The sequence below is a fragment of the Musca autumnalis genome, unplaced genomic scaffold (assembly GCF_047663935.1).
Source record: "Musca autumnalis isolate F117 unplaced genomic scaffold, ASM4766393v1 scaffold_5, whole genome shotgun sequence".
NCBI lineage: Eukaryota > Metazoa > Arthropoda > Insecta > Diptera > Muscidae > Musca > Musca autumnalis.
In genome coordinates, this window is record NW_027412088.1 from 32,638,962 (window position 1) to 32,652,809 (window position 13,848).

The window sequence follows — 13,848 nt, forward strand, 5'->3', positions numbered from 1 at the left end:
CCTTTTGGAGCTCTTTCCGCTTAAGAACACCTAATCTAGTGGAAAATATTTTATTCTATAAAGACCTATAGGAGGTCTTCTGTTCTCAGAAGAGCATCGGAAGGCCTTCTATTTGAAAAATATTTCCAAGAGCTCTTCTAGCATAAGAATACCTTAAAGACGTCGTGTATTTTAAGAATAGGTCGCATATTCTAAAACCACCTTAAGGAAGTCTTCTATGTTAAGAATACCTTTAGCTTCTTTTCTGGGTTCAGAATGGCTCTAAGACGTCTTCTATCATAAAAAAGATCCTCAGCAGGTCTTCCAACATCAAACCATTTTCTCCCAATGTCCCCCATTAGTCTTTCCACCAATCTGGCAACCTCTCATTTCCCATATTCTCTCTCACCACACACATAACCCAACACAGCCACTACTGCGAGAAGAGATTAACGCTCTGGCTTGGCTTATTAGCTACGGAAACCTAAAACCGTGTCTTTACAATTAAAGCCTTATTTTTGTTCAAGTAAAGACTGCCAACAGCAACAACAACAACACCAACTACACAACAACAAAAAATACAAAGTCATAGCGAGTCGACATGCAAGAATAGGAGGGAGGAGAGGTAGTGACGACGATTGGGATTTTGATGGACGACATGCAGACAGTGAAATACCGGCACACAAACAGACTGATAGACGGACAGACAGATACCAATACAATGGTAATAAAACACCGTCTTAAAACATAAATGTCAGTGACGGCGTCATTAAATCAATGACGCGCTCTCTCATGCTCTTCTTACAATGAGCGATAGCAGGGATGGGAGGTTTAAAAATGAAAAAAACAAGACCTAAATGACTTCTTTCAAAAGAAGACCTCATGGACTTCAATCAGACACCTCATATTCTTCTATGAGAAGAAGATCTCAAGGTATTTTGTGAGAAGAAGGACTAATGGCCTTCTACGCGAAGAAGACCTCATGTTGTTCCATAGCCCCTCAGCCATCTAAGCGTGAATTTTTAAAAAATATTTTTCCTTCATAGCCTCCTCAGCCGTGTAAGCGTGGATTTTTAAAAATATTTTCCAATAGCTCCTCAGCCATTTAAGCCATAGCCCCTCAGCAATCTAAACGCGCATTTTTAAAAATATTTTTCCATAGCCCCTCAGCCATCTAAGCGTGGATTTTTAAAAATATTTTTCCTTAGACCTTCAGTCAGCTAAGCGTGGATTTTTAAAAATATTTTTCCTTAGCCCTTCAGTCAGCTAAGCATGGATTTTCAAAAATATTTTTCCTTAGACCTTCAGTCAGCTAAGCATGGATTTTTAAAAATATTTTTCCTTAGACCTTCAGTCAGCTAAGCGTGGATTTTTAAAAAAAATATTTTTCCATCATAGCCCCTCAGTCAGACCTCGTCTTCTTCTATGAGAAGAAAACTTCAACTTCTTCTATGAGAAGAAAACTTCATCTTCTTTTAAGACCTTATCTTCTTATATGCAAAGAAGACTTCATCTTCTTCTATAAGAAGAAGACCTCATCTTCTTCTATGAGAAGAAGACCTCATCTTCTTCTATGAGAAGAACTCATCTTCTTCTATGATAAGAAAACTTCATCTTCTACGCGAAGAAGACCTCATCTTCTTCAATGAGAAGAAGACCTCACCTTCTTCTATAAGAAGACCTCATCTCCTTCTATGAGAAGAAGACCTCATCTTCTATGCGAAGAAGACCTCATCTTCTTCTATGAGAAGAAGACCTCATCTTTTTCAAGAGAAGAAGACCTCATCTTCTTCTATGAGAAGAAGACCTCATCTTCGTTTATGAGAAGAAGACCTCATCTTCTTCTATGAGAAGAGGACCTCATCTTCTATGAAAAAAAAAGACTTCATCTTCTATGAGAAGAAGAACACTTCTTCTATGAGAAGAGGAAATCTTCTTCTATGACAAGAAGACCTCATCTTCTATGAGAAGAAGAACTCTTCTTCTATGAGAAAAAGACATCATCCTCTTCTATGAGAAGAAGAACTCTTCTTCTATGAGAAGATGAACTATTCTTCTATGAGAAGAAGAACTATTCTTCTATGAGAAGAAGACCTCATCTTCTATGAGAAGAAGACCTCATCTTCTATGAGAAGAAGACCTCATCTTCTATGAGAAGAAGACCTCCTTCTCTTCTATGAGAAGAAAACCTCATATTCTTCTATGAGAAGAATACATCATGGTCTTCTATGCGAAGAGACCTAAACTTCTTTAATGAGACCTCATCTTCTTCTATAAGAAGAAGACCTTATCTTCTTCTATGAGAAGAAGACCTCAGCTTCTTCTATGAGAAGAAGACCTTATCTTCTTCTATGAGAAAAAGACCTCATCATCTATGAGAAGAAGACCTCATCTTCTTCTTTAAGAAAAATACCTCTTCTTCAATGAGAAGAGAACTCTTCTTCAATAAGAAGAAGAACTCTTCTTCTATGAGAAGAAGACCTCATCTTCTTCTATGAGAAGAAGACCTCATCTTCCATGAGAAGAAGAACTCATCTTCTATGAGAAGAAAAACTCTTCTATGAGAAGAAGACCTCATCTTCTATGAGAAGAAGACCTCATCTTCTTTGAGAAGAAGACCTCATCTTTTACGAGAAGAACTCTTCTTCTATGAGAAGAAGACCACTTCTTCTATGAGAAGAAGACCTCTTCTTCTATGAGAAGAAGACCTCTTCTTCTATGAGAAGAAGACCTCTTCTTCTATGAGAAGAAGACATCTTCTTCTATGAGAAGACCTCTTCTTATATGAGAAGAAGACCTCATCTTCTTCTTTAAGAAAAATACCTCTTCTTCAATGAGAAGAGAACTCTTCTTCAATAAGAAGAAGAACTCTTCTTCTATGAGAAGAAGACCTCATCTTCTTCTATGAGAAGAAGGCCTCATCTTCTATGGGAAGAACTCTTCTTCTATGAGAAGAAGAAATCGTCTTTTATGAGAAGAAGAAATCGTCTTCTATGAGAAAAAGACCTCTTCTTCTATGAGAAGAAGAACTCTTTTTTCTATGAAAAGAAGACCTCTTTTCTATGTGAAGAGGAAATCTTCCTCTATGAGAAGAAGACTTCAACTTTTATGAGAAGAAGAAATCTTCTTCTATGAGAAGAAGACCTCTTCTTCTATGAGAAAAAGAACTCTTCTTCTATGAGAAGAAGAACTCTTCTTCTATTCGAAGAAGAACTCTTCTTCTATTCGAAGAAGAACTCTTCTTCTATTCGAAGAAGAACCCTTCTTCTATGAGAAGAAGACCTCATCTTCTATGAGAAGAAGACCTCAGCTTCTTCTATGAGAAGAAGACCTCATCTTCTTCTATGAGAAGAAGACCTCATCTTCTTCCATGAGAAGAAGACCTCATCTTCTTCTATGAGAAGAAGACCTCATCTTCTTCTATGAGAAGAAGACCTCATCTTCTTCTATGAGAAAAAGACCTCATCTTCTTCAATGAGACGAAGACCTCATCTTCTTCTATGAGAAGAAGACCTCATCTTCTTCTATGAGAAGAAGACCTCATCTTCTTCTATGAGAAGAAGACCTCATCTTCTTCTATGAACAGAAGACCTAATGGTCTTCTATGAGAAGAAGACCTCATCTTCTTCAATGAGAAGAAGACCTCATCTTCTTCTATGAGAAGAAGACCTCGTCTTCTCTGAGAAGAGAACTTCATCTTCTTCTATGATAAGAAGACTCAATGTCTTCTATGCGAAGAAGACCTCATCTTCTTCTATGAGAAGAAGACCTCATCTTCTTCTATGAACAGAAGACCTAATGGTCTTCTATGAGAAGAAGACCTCATCTTCTTCAATGAGAAGAAGACCTCATCTTCTTCTATGAGAAGAAGACCTCGTCTTCTCTGAGAAGAGAACTTCATCTTCTTCTATGATAAGAAGACTCAATGTCTTCTATGCGAAGAAGACCTCATCTTCTTCTATGAGAAGAAGACCTCATGGTCTTCTTTGCGAAGAAGACCTCATCTTCTTCTATGAGAAGAAGACCTCATCTTCTTCTATGAACAGAAGACCTAATGGTCTTCTATGAGAAGAAGACCTCATCTTCTTCAATGAGAAGAAGACCTCATCTTCTGCTATGAGAAGAAGACCTTTTCTTCTATGAGAAGAAGACCTCAACTTTGCGAAGAAGACCTCATCTTCTTCTATAAGAAGAAGACCTCAACTTCTTCTATGAGAAGAAGACCTCATCTTCTTCTATAAGAAGAAGGCCTCATCTTCTTCTTTGCGAAGAAGACCTCAAGGTCTTCTAAGATAAGAAGACCTCAAGGCCTTCTCCAAGAAAATGTCATGGTATTCTATAAAAAGAAGACTTCGTGGTCTTCTATGAGTAGAACGACCTCATGGTCTTCTATTGGAAGAAGGCGTGAATGCCTTCTGTTAGAAGAAGGCCTTCAGTTAGAAAAAGGCTTCTGTAAAAACAGTTTATGGTCTTGAATGAAGAAGATGTTACGGAAGAACTTCCATGAGTAGATCTCGTGGTCTTCCAAGAGAAGACCTCACGATCGTCTATAGGATCTTGTGATCTTCTATACGAAGACTTGTATGGTCTTCTTTGAGAATACCTTCTCTTCAATAGGAAAATATCCGTAATAAGAAACGAAGACTGTATACCTCCCATCCCTGGCACCCAGTAGCAGCAAGTGTTTGTATGAGTGAGAATGGTATCTTGTAAAAGAGCAATCCATGGATTTTGAGTATCTATGTGAGTATCTTTGGATGTGTGCGTTTTTTAAGCCGTTGTTATATCTTTAAGTGTATTTGTGGTAAAATGAGGAAAAAAAGACATTGACAGGAACAACAACAAAAACAACACTACACTGCTGTTGTTGTTGTTTGGAACTACAGTGAAAACAACGCTCAGCCGACCGACTAGCAAAAAGAAATACATGAGCGAGCATAACATGAAACAATTTAGGTTTTTGGAATTATTTTTTTCCTCTTCTGGTAGTATTGTTGTTGTTGTTGGTTTCCTCTTATTGCTGTTAGTTGGTGTTATTGTTGCTGCTGCGCCGGCGACAGCACTTCTTGGGTTCAAACTGCTGGTGATTTTCTTTGGCTTCAGTGTTTTAATTTCTTGCACAGAGCGCACGTTTCTTTTTTTGTTCAAGCCAAATACACGGCAAAAAGGTATAACGAACCCCAGCGAGCGAGCGGTACGACGACTACGATACGTTAAACGCGGAGTAATAGGCACAAGAGGTACAACATACCACAACGACGACGGTGCAAAACGGGAAAGCGGTGTTAAAAGGCGTTTATTCCTTTTTTAACACAAAGAAAAATAAATTGTGACAATAATTAAAAAAATCAAAAAAATCTACAAAATCCGCTACAAGTGCATTTTGTGCAGAACAAAAGTAAAGAAGAAAAAAAAAACAACAAAAAATATTTTTTGCTTGAATGCATTCCAATATGCTGACTATATACTAAAAACGGAACTTCCCCATTCTTATTGTGTGAACTAACCCGGTTTTTCTTCGCTGCCTTTGCGATCTAGAGCTCTCCTGACGTTTTTTTTATTTATTTGTTATTTTTGTTGACTTCATTCATTGCCAGACGACGGGTTTTCTTGTTCCTCTGTCCTGCTGGTGATTGTTGTCTGCAAAGTTTTTTTTTTATTTTATTTCATTTTTTTTTATTTATTTTTCTTTCTTAAACATCTCTTCTTTGTTGCAAATTCCACCGCCACACATGTGAGACGGTTTTTTTTTATTATTTTTTTATTTCCTTCTTCATTTTCTTTCTTTTAAAAGTATTTTCTTATACGTCACGTTTTATTTTTAGATTACATTTTTCCCACTTGTATGATCTTCCGGATTTTATTTTTGTGTTTGAAAAAAAAAAAAATACAATAATTTTTTTGAGTGTCTCTCTTTTGTGTTTGAAATTCTAAACAAACCGGCATTTATTTGGGTGTTGTGACTTTAAATTTCAAGTTTTTTTGTTCGTCGTTAATAACGTGAACGTAATAGCTACGCAAAGTGAATAACCTACCATCTCCCTCCTCAATTATCTAACAAGGATATATTGTTGCCTGCTTGTCTTCACACGCATTATCAATCAACAACAAAATTGGAATACATAATTCAACAAGTTGCAACCATTTTGGAATCTTAAAATTAGCTTTTTTTAAGTTTGGATTATTAGCAGAATTTTTTGCAAGTTAAAATAAGGTAAGAAGAGATTTATATTTTCGTTAGCTACGAACGCCAATATTTAGTGATTTTTTCTTGTCTGCACCTTGGAAGATTTGTTTTCAAAATTTTCAAAAATTACAAATATATTACTACTGATATCTCAAATCATTTATTATTTTTCTGAAACCCTAAGAGCTTTGAGTTTCTAGTGTTTTGTTACTACATTCAAGACCTATTGTTTTCAAATATTTAAGGTCTTATCTTTTACTTTTGTAGAGGATCAATTAGTCTTTTATTGGAAGACCTATCGTCTTTACCAAGAAAATACCTTCTTGTCAATAAGAATACAATGTTGTCGGCCTTCTATAAGATTCCGTTTCTCATTATATTCATGCTTTTTAGTTTTATTAATTTCAGAACCAAAATACTAAATACCATCATATCAGCTTATTATTTCTAAAATAGGATTACGCCGCACAGTGGTTCAGGAATCGATTTTCCTGACCAAAACCCCCATTTTTTGTTGTCACTGATTATTAATTTCTATATGGGATTCGATAGTAAAAATATTGAAACTAAGAAAACCAAAAAATTAGGTAAACATTTTTGAAGGTGTGGGCGTGGCGTTCTCCTAAGACGTAAAATGTTCCCCAATTTTGGAAAACACGTAATTTTTGCAAATTCCTGGAGAAAGAAATAGCAATTTATCGGAAACTATAACAGATGTTGTATTCATTGTTTTTTATTAGGTAGGTAGGATTGCTGCCTTTAATAATCGTTTTAACAAATCACCGTAACGTTTACACGAAGTGAGCTATTTTATTTTTCCTCAAATTCTAAATTTTAGTGAAATTCCAACTTTAGTGGACTAGAACTTTTAGGAAACAGCATGGAACAAAGTTTCGTTTTCGCAGAATGATGCCTCCCTTTTAGCCCATATATACTTTTGTAACCGTCCCGTTCCGTCCGTTGAACACTTTTTTAAATGCATTGAAATTACATGGGTAAAAATGTGTGTTTTTTTCTCTCCGTTTTCCCATATGAATTATCGGGTATGTTCTGGGACACACTTCACCTCTCACTTCAGGCCTCACCCCATTTACTCCTATTTTGGCGAATTTATTGGGGCTAAGATTCACTAGAGTATTTAAAAAGAAGAATACACCCTAGTGCGTCCATAAAAAAAAAAAAAAATTCTCGAAAAATAAGCGCAAACGGGGAGAATAAAATGCTTGAGGTGTGAAGTTAGGGGTGAAGTGTGTCTCAGAACATACCCGTATAGCTTTTTTACACAAATGAACATTTAAAAACCCAAGAACTATGTTTTTAATATTTTAACAAATTTTAAATTTTTTGAATTTTTTTTTTTTTAAACTTTAAAGCAAAACTACATTTTTTTATGGTCTGTTTTTTGACCGTTTAAATTAAACATATGAAAACTCTAAAAGCGCTCATATTATGATGCAAAATATGAAAATGTTAACTTTGTCCTTGAATTCCTCTAAACCTGCTAAACCGATATTGACTGCTTACAATGCATAGGAAAGCTGATTGTGTTATCTGTCAAACAAAAAACAAAATTATGAAAATATCTCTATCCGTTCAAAAGTTACAGAATTTTGACCAGGAAAAAAGATTCTGATCTACTGTGCACCGTTGTCTTTCATAAAAGTTCTCTAGGTATTCTGTAAGACTATATTAGGGTCGTAAAAATATCTCTTGGCGTTTTTAAGGGGAGTTTACCTCTACCTTTAGGCTTTGATACCATAAAATTATGTACCACAATTTTGAGTCGATTTAGCGCCTGTTCGTCCGTATCTCTGGATCTGCCGATTTGGTTCAAACTAAGCATCGCGTAATATTTTGTGCAATCTTAGATAAAGTTCGAAGATTGGTCATACCTGCCCCACAAAACTTCACAATTTTTCCGAAAAATGGTAGTCGTTAAAACTCTTGAAGTTAGCCAGCTAGCAATTTTTTCCGACAGCTCTGATTTCCGATTTTTTCCGAGGTTTTCTGATAGTTTTTTTTTCAGAAATTTGTCGATTTCTCAAAATTTTCCTAGAAATCTGACCGATTTTCTGTTTTTTTTTTTACGAATCTCTGCACTTTTTCTGAAGCATCTTAAGAATCTTCGTTCCGATTTCTAATCGATTTTCTCAGTGATTTTTTTTGTTTGGTTCTTGTCGAAACACAAAGTGAAATTCGCATATATAAATTTAAAATTTTTTAATATAAATGCACATTCAAAATACCCGTGCACATCGTTGACATTGTTCTACTATTAATCACAAAATGATAACAAAGGGAAAGTCATTAGAATGTTTGGAATTAGAATCTTAAAAAAACGCATTAAAAGGGACCAACGCCAAAGAATTCTTGCAGATTTTTTTTCAGAAAATCTAAATTTTTTTCGAATTTTTGCAGAAAGTTTTTCCGAAATCGGATCGATTTCTTTCAGAAAATCTAAATTTTTCTCCAAATTTTTTCGGACCGAATTCGTCGGGAAACTCGAATATATTTTTTGGAATTTCCTTAGAAAAACTTTCCGAATTCGGTGACCACGTCCATACAAATTTCGAATTTCGTACCCAATTTGGTATAAATTCTGCATTAGAATCGGAAATTTGTTCAGAAATTCTAACCGAATTCGGAAAAAATGTTATCTGGGTAGTGAACGATTTTGTTCATTAGGTTGGAGTAGGAGTACCATACGGCACCCCTCCTTCGGGTATCTCACACATAAAATTTCACAATTTTTCGTAAAAGTTCAGCTTAAGGACAATAATCTGACAGGTCAGACGGTCATTATACCCACAAATAATTTGGACGTAAAGTCCAGTTTCACTTTCGGACTTATGGTCACAAAGTTCAAATTAAAAGGACACAGCGTTCATGGTTTTAATTTATTAAAACTACATTTTCTTGACGTTGCGCAGGCCTTCGACCGCATTTTAAGATGTTCACCTTAAGGCATATACTAAATTAGCTACACTTATGAACCTCTTTGTCCTTATAATTTTTCTTTTGATTGTTTAAGCTGGAGTATTCCCCCAGTGGCTTAACTTCATTTATTACCGTCTATTACAGAGAGTAATGTTTTTCAAAACGAACTGACAGTGTTGCAAAATTTTACTGATCGCTACCAATATCATGATTTTATCCCGGCGAAGGGAATTATCAATTGGCTTTTTCAGCTTTTTGAAATGATGCCTTTTTAGCGAAAAACCGAACTCTTTAAGTGTCTAGTATTCTCAAATGAATGAGAATCACACTCACTTTTCGGCTTTTCCAAAAAACATCAGAACAAAACAAGTAAGAAAAGTCTATAGTCGGACGGAGCCGACCATGGGATACCCTATACCACTATCCCTGGACAATCGCTCTCCACGGAACTTCTTTTCAATGATTGTGAAAATTTAATTATCAAATATCAGAGATGTAATATATAATACTTATGACCAAAACCAAAAAGTTATCTAGCATGACAAAGACATTTTTGTAGCAGGAAAGGAAAATTTAGTTCACGTTAAATGTAATGAAACCCACTTATGTAGTACTACTTCCGTTGTTTAACCGCTACGTTATTGAAATTTTTACCAATTTCACACAAAAGTTTCAGTTCATTTAACCCGCTAAGTATTATCTGATCTCGAGAGATATGAGATATGAATTTTGGGATACCAAATAAGGGGTCTAGGACGAATATTTCGTGGTGTTACATAAACTTTTGGAGAGACAATATGTAGCATGGGATAAAAATTTGGTTCTCTACACAGAACCCATTATATATTAGGCAGTGGGCCCGTTATCTAGCAAACACTTTATTGCAATTTACATCAGAGGAAAGGTCAGTAGTTTTTTTCCATATGTAGGCTACTTTGCGAAATATATATGTCCTCAAGGAATTAAAATATCGACCAAAAATAAAATTTTTATATTTTTCATATTAAAGTAATGGTCCATTTCAACCGCTAAAGAATATCAGATCATCATTCAAAATTGTAGGAATCTTTTTCGACCTGTACTCTTACCCGGTGCAAAATTTCGTGACTATTGATGTATAATTGCGACTTCTAGCGAGTTTATTATTACACTACAAACAAATAACGGGATATATTAGGCTGTAACTCTGTTATCTGATCATGCACACCAACATAATTGGCATCAATTGAAAGGTCAAGCGTTCCACTTTCAAGTATATCTCACTTGTCCGGAATGTCACTTCCAGGAATTAAGATATAAGCTGTATATTAATATTTTTCACAATTTTCACACAAAAGTTTTGGTCCATTTAACCCTCTAAATATTAACCGATCGCCATTTCAAATTGCAAGCTTCTCCTTTGTGATATACTCTTACCTTATTTAAAATTACGCGTTGATCGGACTATTATTGAGACCTACAGAGCTGCTAGAAAATTGGATAAATATTATGTTTTTGGTCCATTTCACCCGCTAGATATTTCACGATCATCACCAATAAGAATAGGGTTCTATTCTGATCTGAACCCGACCTCCATACAAAATTTCGTGACGATCGGTCCATAATTGCGGCCTGGAGCGTGTTTACAATTTATAATGGACAGACGGACGGACGGACTGACGGACGGACACACATCTCAAAATCGCTTTATCTCGTTGAGATATGAAGAATGGTATACCACATTGGGGGTCTCCGACGAATATTTCGCGGTGTTACATGAATTTTTACCAAAACAAACTTATAATACCCTTTTCCACATTGTGGTATAGGGTATAAATATTTGCAAACAATTATCAGCACGTATCAACTAAGAACTCATCGGGTTCTGTAAGTTGAAAAAACATCATCACAGTTGCCTGTGAGTGATTGTTGTTGGAATTTATCCAAACTCCCTTTGCGCGTGCCATTCGCTGTTTTTTGTTTGTTTTGGTTATATAATTTTTCGCAAAAAAAAAAAAAACATTTCTAAAGGGACAAGGAAGACTTCTCTCATGAGTACACCCCGATTTATATTAGCTCAACAATACGGGACCTACTTCGTCCGAGTCCGAGCAGTATAATTTAAGACACCAGTTGTAGGGAGTAGAGCGTTTCATGTCTGAAATATTCTGGAAATATCTCTAACATTAGGTATATTTTTTCCACCTTTGAAAATGTGGTATTTTCTGACCTGGAAGTGGATCCCGAGGATTTAGTGATTCCAAAACATGACTTTATATTCAGATTTAATTTCAAAGCGTTCAAAATTCCTCTTTATATGTGACCGATATTTTGACGCTCAGAACTCTAATAACCAATTTTGGTTATATGACCGCGGTTTGGACAGTCATTACTATACAGTCTCAATATTTATATTGGGATTTAAGTCCATCCGCTGGACATTGTCAGATCGCCTTTTAGGGAATTTGCCTATATACCTTTGGCCTGCTCCCGTACTTTAAAAAGTAGTAAAAGTCGTAAAAGTCGTAAACGATTTAAAAAAAAAAATGTAAAAACTTTTTAGTTCTGGAACAGAGCTTTTGTGATTTGTTTTGCAGCAGGTTGTCCTCGCGGGCTCTATTACAATTAAAATTTTCGCGGACAAGTCCAATAATTCCTCAGATAATAATAATAACCCAAAAGCTCAAAAACCCCCAGTCGGCATTAACTAAAGTGACTTATGGACCCGAAAAGAATGAATCGACCAATTTGACCAATGTCGATCAATTTCTTCAGGTACATCATCCGAAGACGTTCAACACTTTTGCGCTTTATTCCAGTTTATGACAACTTCTCCGATCGCGTTGAAATTTTAGTAATGGCTAGTCATTGTGGCAAATACTTCCTGAGATATGGTCACGAAATGTCCCAATATATACAGATCTCTCACTAAAGTTATATGTGTAGTTCTTGGAATCATATTTTAAGAGCATAATTGGTAGTTTGAGTAAAAAAGAAGAACCATTGTTATGGTAGCAGCCCAAAATATATTTAGTTGCATTAACAATATTTTTACATATTTACAATACGTACAAAATAGATCTCCTGTAGCTAGGGAATGTACATAAAATATTTTATGTTCTGTCTCCTCTTAACAGTTCGTGCTTTGTGTCACGCAGTTCCTAGTAGCGCAGTTTCATAATGCCATTCTTTTGAACAGCTTCTATTTTAGATAAGGCATTTTTCATGATGTCTAACACTTAAACATATTCAGAGGATTGGAGTAGGAGGTGTCAATTCCTCCAATCTAAACACCGAGAAATAATATTCACTAGCATTTAATTTTGGAAACATAATCAGGGCAATCATGAATAAAAATTCCGTGAGAAATTTTTCCCTTTCCTCAATTTCAGAATTTTTATTTCCATATTGTCTAAAAGGAGAATATTTTTTGACGATTCAGCGAGAATATTGCATAATTAAGTTACTTCAGTAGTTTCCAATGTTTTAAAATATTGATTTTAAAAGAATTTCACTTTTTAAAATTATTTTCCGTGCGGAAAATTCCGAGGGAAATATTCATGATTGCCCTGAATAAGTTTTTTTTTTGATTTATTTAGAAATACATATTGTTGTCTGAACCAAATTAAATGGTTGGATCAACAATATTTGCGTAGGTATGCAAATATTGTTGTTGATATCTAAAGTTGTTTTCAGTTGCCAGAAGACATACAGACCATACTTCCTGTTAGTCATCCTTTAAATATCTCGTGTTTCGTGTCACGCGGCACTAATTCGGGCAGCGCCGTTCCTCAATGACTGTATGGACAGTCTCTATTATTTTATTTGTCTTTTCGTAAAGTATGTCCTCTGTCGATTGAATCTATCAATAGGATTGCAGTAAGCGATGTTAACTCCCACAATCTGAAGACAGAAAAATAATACTGTCTCGTTTTCTCTTAATAGTTCGTGCTTCGTGAGACTTGGGTGCAGTTTCGTTCAGCGTCTTCCACTAATCTCTGATGATTTAAAAGTATCTATAGGATTACAGTAAAATAGCTGTTAACATCTTCAACGCAGAGGAATAATATCATCGCGGGCATAATATGCATATTAATTATTTAGAAATACATATCGTTTGCAGAAAACATATAAAACATATTTCTTGTTAAGCATCCTCAAAACATCTCGTGTTTCGTGTCACGCGTGCACTTTTTCACGTAGGACAGTTTTCTAATGATCTTCCTTTGGGACAGCTTCAATTAAAAAGTTGGCATTTTCATGAAGTCTGACCTCCGACGCTTTACGCTTAACCCCTCAAATATGTACACAGAGAAATAATGCCATCACAGGCATCTTATTTTGAGAGCTAATAGGAATTTAATTAATATTAATATGCTCACAAGTATGCTCACTAAAAATATTACATATGGCCAGAAAATATGCTGACCCTATTTTCTGTTATGTTCTTCTTAATATTTCGTGTTTCTTCGTGTCACGCGAGTACTATTTCTTTACTAAACACAAGCATCAAAAATCATATCTGAAGAATTAGCAGCCTAATTTTTTTATTGTTGAACATTCAGTTCGGATATTTAAACTATTCATATAACATTATAGTAAGAGATTTTGAACAATTTTTTATTACAATTTACATAAGGAGCCGCCAGCAGATTTATAAAAAACCCACAAAAATAGAATGTTATAGAAAAACATCTTCCATTTTTTTCATTAACAAGTGTTAGACATTTGATGAGAAATTTTGGGTTATTTCAAATAAAAATCTA

At 35.2% G+C, this 13,848-nt stretch overlaps 1 protein-coding gene across 38 annotated transcripts in view; it reads left to right on the forward strand.

Moving 5' to 3' along the window:
• Window positions 1-13,848, forward strand: part of psq (BTB-domain-containing protein pipsqueak) — a 384,732-nt gene that overhangs the window by 242,666 nt on the left and 128,218 nt on the right. Inside the window, exons 1-2 of one of the 38 annotated variants that reach the window (XM_073991030.1) lie at window positions 4,976-5,377; window positions 5,957-6,193. The exons of 33 other annotated variants lie outside the window; for them this stretch is intronic. The gene's annotated coding sequence lies outside the window, so the exon portion shown is untranslated. Of the gene's footprint in view, window positions 1-4,975; window positions 5,378-5,804; window positions 6,194-13,848 lie in introns of those variants that run through there. 4 more of the 38 variants (XM_073991028.1, XM_073991034.1, XM_073991032.1 and 1 more) reach the window with 4 other exon arrangements.